The sequence below is a fragment of the Chrysochloris asiatica genome, unplaced genomic scaffold (assembly GCF_000296735.1).
Source record: "Chrysochloris asiatica unplaced genomic scaffold, ChrAsi1.0 scaffold00042, whole genome shotgun sequence".
In the NCBI taxonomy this organism is placed as follows: Eukaryota; Metazoa; Chordata; class Mammalia; order Afrosoricida; family Chrysochloridae; genus Chrysochloris; species Chrysochloris asiatica.
The window spans coordinates 16,648,870-16,658,366 of NW_006408560.1; the positions used below are offsets into that span (position 1 = coordinate 16,648,870).

The 9,497-nt window shown below is 40.7% G+C and overlaps 1 pseudogene; it reads left to right on the plus strand.

Moving 5' to 3' along the window:
• The window catches only part of LOC102821266, a 113,976-nt pseudogene that overhangs the window by 25,540 nt on the left and 78,939 nt on the right, over positions 1 to 9,497 (plus strand).

The window sequence follows — 9,497 nt, forward strand, 5'->3', positions numbered from 1 at the left end:
AGCAATCAAATCCCTTCAGGACAAATCCCCTTCCAAGACTGAAACTCAAAGGGAATACATGAACAGGCATGTAAGCTTGGTGGTGACCACATTGGTCTACTGGTGAGTGGAAAAGCAGTAAGGAAGATATGGGCTGAGTTCGACCACATTCCAAAGACTCCTGTCAACCTGGAGATGAGAGAAAGAAAAAGAAGGATGGTTGGTCTGAAGTATCATGAAACCTGGGGAGTCCTGGGTCCATGGAAAAGGACTTAGCCATTGAGCGCTAGTGCTGAAAGTGAAGCATCCAGCTGATACAAAGTGAGGTGAGATATACAAGAAAGCCCAAACCTGCAGATAGTACCCATTCAACCTAGTTTCAATGGTTTGATAATCAGAACTCAACTAGAGGAAGATTAAAAAAAAAATTGACAAAGGAAACAAGTGTAAATTGCTACAATTTGATGAACTTGACCTATATTTACAGATGTAGTAGCTCAAAATACCAACCAAGAGGGAAGGAGTCTTCACATCAAGCATCATTGCCATCCCCCCTGTTAACAGGATTGATAGGGATGGGCAGCTTAGACATTGGCTACTTAAAATTGGGGGGAGGGGCTACTATAAAGGCATGAAGTGACTGGTTTACAAGTTTTCAAGAAGGAGTTTAGTTTTAGAGTGTGCAGGGGAAGGTAGAATCCCCACTGATTAGTTTTTATCTTGTCTAGACAGATTTGGTGAAAGGAGATGGGGATAAGATTCTTATGATTCAATAGTGAGTAATTGTTATCATGACTAATTGCAATGGTTACAACTGTAAAAGTAGAAGTTTTGTAATGAAAAGAGGGAGTAGTTAATCTTATAGTCCAGGAACAGAGGGCCCTAGGACCATCTAGGGAGAAGCGCATGAGTGGAATGTGGGACTCTATCCAGAGAAGCAATGACACCAAAGATGGAGACAGAGATGATGACATGGAGAAATAGAGTAGCTGAGGGACTCACGACTCATGGGAAGAGAAAGACTGTGCTGGCGGCCAAGAGGCAGGTTTGCAGAATGTGCCCTTTGGTTGTTTAAATATTCCTGAGTCTTTGTGTACATCCCCCACAAAAAACCCCAGAGGAAATAGAAGCAAATGCTGTTGAATTATGTTGCATGGAGGGGATTGTAATCATTGCAATGAAAGGAAATTTAATAGGATGAGTGTGAAACCGCTGTTCTCCCACATAAGCTATCATTCAATTCACAATTGAAACTTAAAAGAAAAAAAAAAAAAGAGAGGAAAGAAAAGACCATAGTAGGTGTCAGAGAAGAGACTCTGAAATTTGCCTTTGAACATAAACTAGCTAAAGTTAATGGAAGCAATGATAAAGTAAGAGAGCTTAACAGAACATTTCAAAGGGCAACTTGAGAAGACAAAATTAAGTATTAAAATGAAATGTGCAAAGACCTGGAGTTAGAAAACCAAAAGGTAAGAGCATATCTATTTCTCAAATTGAAAGAACTAAAGAAAACATTCAAGCCTCCACTTGCAACATTGAAGGATTCTATAGGTATTTTCAGCAGTCTCATAGGCATGCGAAAGTTTGACAATGAGTAAGGAAGACTGTAGAATAATTGATGCATTTGAGTTATGGTATTGATGAAGTTTATTGAAAGCACCATGGACTGCCAGAAAAACAAACAAATCTGTGTAAGAGGAAGTACAGCCAGAATGATTCTTAGGAGTCGGGATAGCTCGACTTTGTCTCTCATACTTCAGACATATCAGAAGGGGCCAGTCCCTGGAGAAGGACGTATGCTTGATAAAGTGGAGGGTCAACAAAAGAGAGGAAGACCTTCAATTAGATGGATTGGCACAGTGGCAGCAGCAGTAGGCTCAAGGCTAACAGTGATTTTGGGGGGAATGGCACAGGACTCAGCAGTGTTTCATTATGTTGTACATGGGGTCACTATGAGTCAGAGCCAACACAACAGCACCTAACAACAACAATATGGAAAAAATATTGAATGATACAGGAAGCATTATAAGAAAATGGATGGAATACACATTCATTGTACTAAAAATTTTGGTTGCTGTTCAACCATTTCAGGAGGTAGCATATGACCAAAAACTGATGGTATTCAAGTCCAATCTGCACTGAAGGCATTATTGAAAAACATAACTACAGGAATTGACTGAATAGCAATAAAAATGTTTCAACAAACTAATCTAGCACTGGAAGTACTCACTAGTCTATGCCAAGCAATTTGGAAGAGACTCATATTTATGCCCATTCCAAAGAGAGGTGACCCAACCGAATGTAGAAATCATCAAATATTATCATTAATCACATGCTAGTAAAATTTTACTGAAGATAATTTTAAAACAGTACATTGGCAGGGAGCTGCCAGATATTCAAACCATATTCAGAAGAGTATGTGGAACTAGGGATATCATTGCTGATGTCAGTTTGTTCTTGGATGAAAGCAGAGAATACCAGAAAGATGTCTATGTATGTTTCATGATTATGTAAAGGCATTTGACTGTGTACATCATAAAAAACGATGGATAACATTGCAAAGAATGGGAATTCCTTTCATGTGGAACCTGTACATAGACCAAGATGTAGTAATTCAAACAGAACAAGGAAACACTGGGTGGTTTAAAATCAGGAAAGATGTATGCCAGGGCTGTACTCTTCAACCATAGTTATCAAATCTGTAAATTGCTGTGGTAACTTAGTGGTTACGAGTCAGGCTGCTAAACTCAAGGTCAGCAGTTAGAAACTTCCACTTGCTGTTCTGCAGGAAAAAGATGAGGCTTTCTGCTCCCATAAAGTTTTACAGCCTCAGAAACCCTATGAAGGGTTGCTATGAGTTAGAACTGACTCCAAAGCACATAACTACCACCACCATTCAATCTGTATGCTGAGCAAATAATTTGAGAAGTCAAAGGTGTAAAGAAGAACACAGCATCAGAATTGGAGGAATGCTCATTAACAAACTTCAATATGCAGATGACACAACCTTGCTTGCTATAAGTGAAAAGGACTTGAAGTACTTGCTGATGAAGATCAAAGACTGCAACCTTCAGTATGGATTGCACCTCAATGCAAAGAAAACAAAAATCCTCACAACTGGACTAATAAATAACATCATAATAAATGGAGAAGAGACTGAAGTTGTAGAGGATGAGGTTTTCTTTGTACTGGAATCCACAATCAGTTCTCATGGAAGCAGCAGTCAAGAAATCAGACAACATATTGCATTGGGCAAATTTGCTTCAAAAGACCTCTTTGAAGTGTTAAAGAGGGAGATGTCAGTTTGAGGACTAAGGTGTGCCTGATCCAAACAATGGTAAATCCAATCACCTCAGATGCATGTGGAATCTGGATAATGAGTAAGAAAGACAGAAGAAACCTGGATGCATTTGAATTTTGATATTGGCAAAGAATGTTGAAAGTACCATAGACCGCCAAAAAGGTAAACAAAAAGGTAAAAAATCCTTGGAAGAAGTACAGTCGGTATACTCCTTAGAAGTAAGAATGGTAAGATTTTGTCTCATGTACTTTGGACATGTTATTAGGAGGGACCAGTCCCTGATGTGGCCTTTTAAGATAAGCAGCAGACTGCTAACTGCCAAGCTGGTGGTTCAAACCCTCCAGCCACTCCTTGGAAACGCTATACAGATTTGCTATGAGTTGGAATTGACTTGACAGCACTTAACAACAATCCTTGGAAAAGGACATGCTTGGTAAAGTAGAGGATCAAAGAAGAAAATCCTTCTATATCAGTTATGAATCTTTTTATACTACAATTAACATAACTTGAGTTTCAAAGACTTTTAAGTCAATAGAGTTATTTCTCTCACCAAAGAAGAAATCAGAAGAAAGTATCCGATCACATTGCTTTCAATTGCTCATCAGTCATCAAGGACCCAGATTCTCTCTTTCCTTCAGCTCTGCTGTCATTGTTTGGCATATAGGCTTTTGTCCTCATGTTTATGCCCTCATGGTCCTAAAAGGCTATGATTACAGACATCATTCCATAATTAAGTAGCCAACAGAGAAGGACAACGTGAAAGCCTTTCTTGTATTAAGGCTTTGGTTTTTTCAGGAATGAACATCCCTTCTACCTAGCAAATATCCCCTTTTTCATTGGTCAGACTGAAACTGTCAGAGAGATAAAAAGTGAGAAGTTAGCTTTCCAGGCAAGGACAAAGAAGAGGACTGGGAAGGAGTGTGTGGAGTGAGTCACCTACTACCCTTTCTATTAACCTATTTACCTATCTGCATTTCATTTATTTTCAATTCTCTATGCTCTGGTAGCGTAGTGGTTACGAATTGGGCTGCGAACCTCAGGGACAGCAGTTCGAAACTACCAGCTGTTCCACGGGAGAAAGATGAGGCTTTCTGCTCCCGTAAAGATTTACAGCTTTGGAAACCCTGTACAGGGTCTCTATGAGTCTGAACCGACTCCACGGCACATAACAACAACAACATGCTTCCGAATAAGTGAATTTGGAGTTACATGCAACTTTTCCTGGTGAACTATTTTGTTTATAGTTCACATATTGTTTTATTTTTGTTCATTTATAAATAGTTTTTGTTTCCTTTTCCTTTTCTCTTTTTTTTAGTAATTTCTTTAGAAGGGATGTTTAACCCAGAAATTTTGCTTTTCTTGTGAATCACCTATTGAATTACTTTATTGAACTAATTTTAAGAGAAATATAGCCTATGAGTTTTACTTTGTGGAATTTTATTTTATTTTTTTTTTGTATCGTCACACAGAGCCCAATTCTTGTCTTCTTGTGAATATTCCAGGAATGTATGAAAAAAATATGCTGTGTACAAAAGTCCTTTATTTCCTTTCTGGTTATTGGATGTCTTGATCTAATTTCTGAGAAAGCCTTGCTAAAAATCCACCATAGTAATAGAGGGTTTGTAAATTTATCCTTGAACTTCTAATAGCTTCTCAGGATTCACCTTTGCATTTTGCATCTCTAAACCATGTTTTGTTGTTGTTGCTGTTGAGTGCCGTCAAGTCGGTTCCGATCCATAGCGACCCTGGATAGGGTTTACAAGGAGCAGCTGGTGAGCTTGAACAGCCGACCTTGCAGTACAAACGGCTTTGAAGTCTGGTGCATTAACCCACAGGGCCACACCAGGACTCCAAACCATGTTTTAGATGCATATTAATTTAAAATATCTCTCTCTAACTTCCTTAATTTTTCTTTTAAATTTGATTGAGTCTATAGTTAGTATTCTACGAATCGGGCTGCGAACCTTAAGGTCAGCGGTTTGAAACTACCAGCTGCTCCGCGGGAGAAAGATGTGGCTTTCTACTCCCGTAAAGATTTACACCCTCGAAAACCCTATACAGGGTCGCTATGGGTCGGAACCGACTCGATGGCACATAACAACAACAACAACATAGTTAGTATTAGAGTTCTGGTGCGTCTTTGTGGGTTAATGTGCCAGACTGCAAAGCCGTTTATACTGCAAGGTCAGCTGTTCAAGCTCACCAGTTGCTCCTTGGAAACCCTATGCAGGGTCGCTATGGGTCAGAACCAACACGATGGCACTTAACAACTTAACAACATAGTATTGCAATTACTGCAATTCTTTCATCAACATTTACCTACTTACTCTAGTTTTTTCCATCTCTTTCTTTTAAATCTTTGTCATTAGACAATATAGATAGCATACACTGAATTAACCCAACCTGAGAGCATTTGTCTTTTAACGGGGATATAATGCATTTAAATATATTTCAATTATTATATGTATGTACTTACTCCTGACAATTTATATAACATTTTCTAGTTACTATACTTTCTTCTTATTTTTTATCCTTACATTTTGTTGAATTAGTTGAATTTTCTTTGATACAAACCTCTCTAGTAAACTGAAAATTATACAACCTTATCTCATTCTGTTGGTTATTAAACTTAAATTTTTTACTTTACCATTTGAATATAATCATTATTTTTTTTCTTCCTCTGAAGGGAAAAAGAACTTTAACATTTTCCCTTTCTGTTCTCTAGTTCATTTAGTGCTGTAGTTAAAATATAAATAATTATGTATAGATGATCATTATCATATGCATGATGAATATTTGATTATCTAGCCTTGACTGTAAGTTTCACTGGTTTCTTTGATCACTGCTATATCTTCTTTCTACTTCATTCATGAATTAATTTTTTAAAAAATGCTTTATTGTGAATTATGTGATAGTTTACATGGGAGAACATTAGTTTCACATTCATCCTATCGTATATCGTTTCATTGCCATGGTTACAATCCCCTCCATGCATCATCAACCAATGAAAGGGTATACACTACAAGTCTGCCCCCTGGTCATCAACACACAGCCCCTCTCCCTCTCTGTGTCTAAAGTCCCCAACTGCTCCATCTCTCCACTTCATCTGCCTCCATCTCAGGCATCACTGCATCTCTGGGCAGGGTCCGTCTCTCCACTCTTCCCCCTTGATGGTCCCAGGGACCTCCACTTCTAGGCTGAAAAGTTAATCACTCCCCTCCTTGCTACAAAAAATCTACCCTTACATTTCTAACCCTCATAAGCAGTCCTGATAACAATTATTCACTATTGTATCACAAGAGACCCATCCTCATTTCCTTTCATCAGCCCCGCCTAGACAGATTGTATACTACTCAGTGGAGGTTCTACCTTCTTTCACGCCCTCTGCATCTAGGTTCCCTCTTGAACGCTTGTAATCCAGTCACTTCTTGCCTTATTAGCCACTCCATTTTGGGTAGCTAATGTCCAAGTTGCCCATCCCTGTTTACTCTGTGTGTGGAGGGGGTGGGAATGATCCTTGCTATAAGGACTTGTTCCCTCTTTTGAGCTACTGCATCAATAGGTGTAGGTCAAATGAAAGACCTACAGGAAAAACACGAAACAATGGAGGCAGATGGACTGTTACTGCAGGAACAAATGGGTCGCTTCCCTAGGAGACATCGGGGCAGGTGGTCAGGTCCTCTCAACGCAGGCCCCCTTCCAAGACTGAGACTTGGTGGAAATGCACGCTCTGATTGGTGACCACATGCATCACCAATGGGGAGAAGTGGGGTAAAGGCAACAATGAAGCGGTGAGCTAAGCCTTACAATATTCAGTGGGCTTCTGTGGACCCGGTTGGGGACCTGGTTGGCAAGCAGTGAATTCATTTAAAAATTTTCTCTTTATGTCCTTGAATGATTCTGTTTTAGAACATGATTAGCTTCCTAAACATTTGCATGATTCTAGAGTATCTTTTTGGAGTCCTGGTGTGGCACTACGTGATAGTGTGCTGGACCTCAAGGTCAGTTTGAGCAGCAAGGTCGGCAGTTCAAACCCACCAGCTGCTCCTTGGAAACACTATACAGGGTTGATACAAGTCAGAACTGTCTCGTCAGCACTTAACAACAATGACAAGAGTATCTACTCTTTTGTTTAATGCTATCTTAGGAAGTATATGAATTCTAGGTTCACATTTATTTCCCCACAGAGGTCATATAAAATCTATGAGTGGGTGATTTGAGGAGTGGAGGAGCTATGGGAGAGAGTCTAGGGTCGGAACTTTTCCAGAGAGGCCTGGAAAGTCCAGGAAGTTATTTGACCTAGCTCCTTGGAGTAGATAAACATGTCCATTGTCAAGAGATGTCTCAGTTCCTCCCTTAGCATGGAAGGGCCTCAGCCATCTGCCTTTCAACTGGAAGGGGGAATAAGGAAACAGGCTTTATCACATCATTGCACCCCCTGGTAAGAGAGGCTGATATGTTTGATATGAGTGGGTCTTCAATCTTCAATCTGTTTTTTTTTTTTTTTTTTTTTGTCCCCTCTCACCCTAGAGCCCATCCCTCACCCCAAGATTCTCACACATTCATCATTAAACACATTAGATTGGTGCAATGTCACCCTGGAGTGTGGAACCCCAGGAGTCACAGAGAATCTGAGTGTGACCTGGTTGGTCAAGTACCTTTCTGGGGAGGAGAATCAGTATGGCACACTGGGGCCAGCCCTCAACTCCAGGAATCTGAGCCTGAGTATGTCTTTGAGCCAGAGGGATGCCCATCTCACCTGTGTGGTCAGCAATCCTGTGGAACAGAAAAATGCCACCTTGGACATAAGGAGAATCTGTCTATGGACGGGTGAGTGTGATCTGCCAGGAAGGGTGATGGAAATGAAGGAGAGAGTTGGAGAGGGAAGAGTGGAGAATTCAAGGAGAGGGGTGGGGCTGAATGACATTTAAGGTAGTTCAAAGGATGCAACCACAGCACCACCTAATGAACAAGGACACAAATGCCCTGTTCTACATGTGGGCAATCCATACCTGGACCCCTGACTTACTAGCAAGCAGGGAAGGGAAGGACATAATGAGGAAGGAACAGGCTCCCTGCCTGGATGACCTGGGCCTGCATGTCCTCTCTCTGAGGACAGTCACAACTCTGGATTAGAAAGCCACAGTTTAGCCCTCCTCTGAGCACTGTGAGCACATGTGGTCACTACAACCAGGCACTACTCTCCCCATTCAGTCTAATGGTCACCTAGACAATAGGCCTTGTGCAGGGGTGATTAGTAGGTGAGTTCTAACAGAGGAGCCATAACCATAGGACCTGGTTTCATAAAACCCAAACCCCCACTTCTCCAGGGCTCCACAGCAGGAACAACTGATGTACAAAAGTATCAGTCCCTCTATCCTTCCCCACCAAGTTCATCCTGAGCTCTGCTGACTTGGGTTCTCATCTGAACAGTCTCTCTCTTGTCATTTCCTTACTCATCCAACCACCTAGCATTCAACCCAACCTACCCTGAATGTCAGTTATGTGCTGGGTGAAGGGAGAGCAAAAAATATGATAAGCTCCATCTTCAAGGAATTCACAGTTGCTAGAAAATATTACTATATATTGACTGTCTGATTTCCACCCCCGCCCCCCAAATCTTTGCATTTGTAAAATGGAAGAGTTGTACCTACTTCATAAGATTGCTATGAAATTTGAAAGAGGTAACATACGTAAAGCTCTCAATTAAAGTATTAGCAATATGAGCCAGCATTTTTCCTATTTAGAAGAAAAGGAAAAGCAAATTTATTAATATATGACTAGGTGCTAAATGCTAAAATTGAGGCAAATACAAAGGGTAAGTCAAGAACAAGAAAATAGAAATTGAGTAACTTCCCACAGGAGTTTGAAAAGGCATCACAGAGAAGAGAGCCCTTGGGAGTTTTCTGGGGCAGTGTAAGAAAGACATCCCATGCTCTGACTTCTGGGAACCCAGCTCCTTCCATTTTTATTCCCTTTTGACATGCAGTTCTATTCCAAAGTCTGAGAATAGAAGGAAGGGTCAGGCTAGGGAATGATCAATTGCATACCCACTCAGTGAGAACTTCCAAGGTCCACTCACTTAGATGGGACAGAGGACCAGGAGGGAGTCATTAAAGGGGCAGTGAGCAGTATGCCGAGATTGTTGTTGTTGTTGTTGTTAAGTGCCTTCGAGTCGGGTCCGACCCATAGCGACCCTGTACAGGGTTTCCGAGGG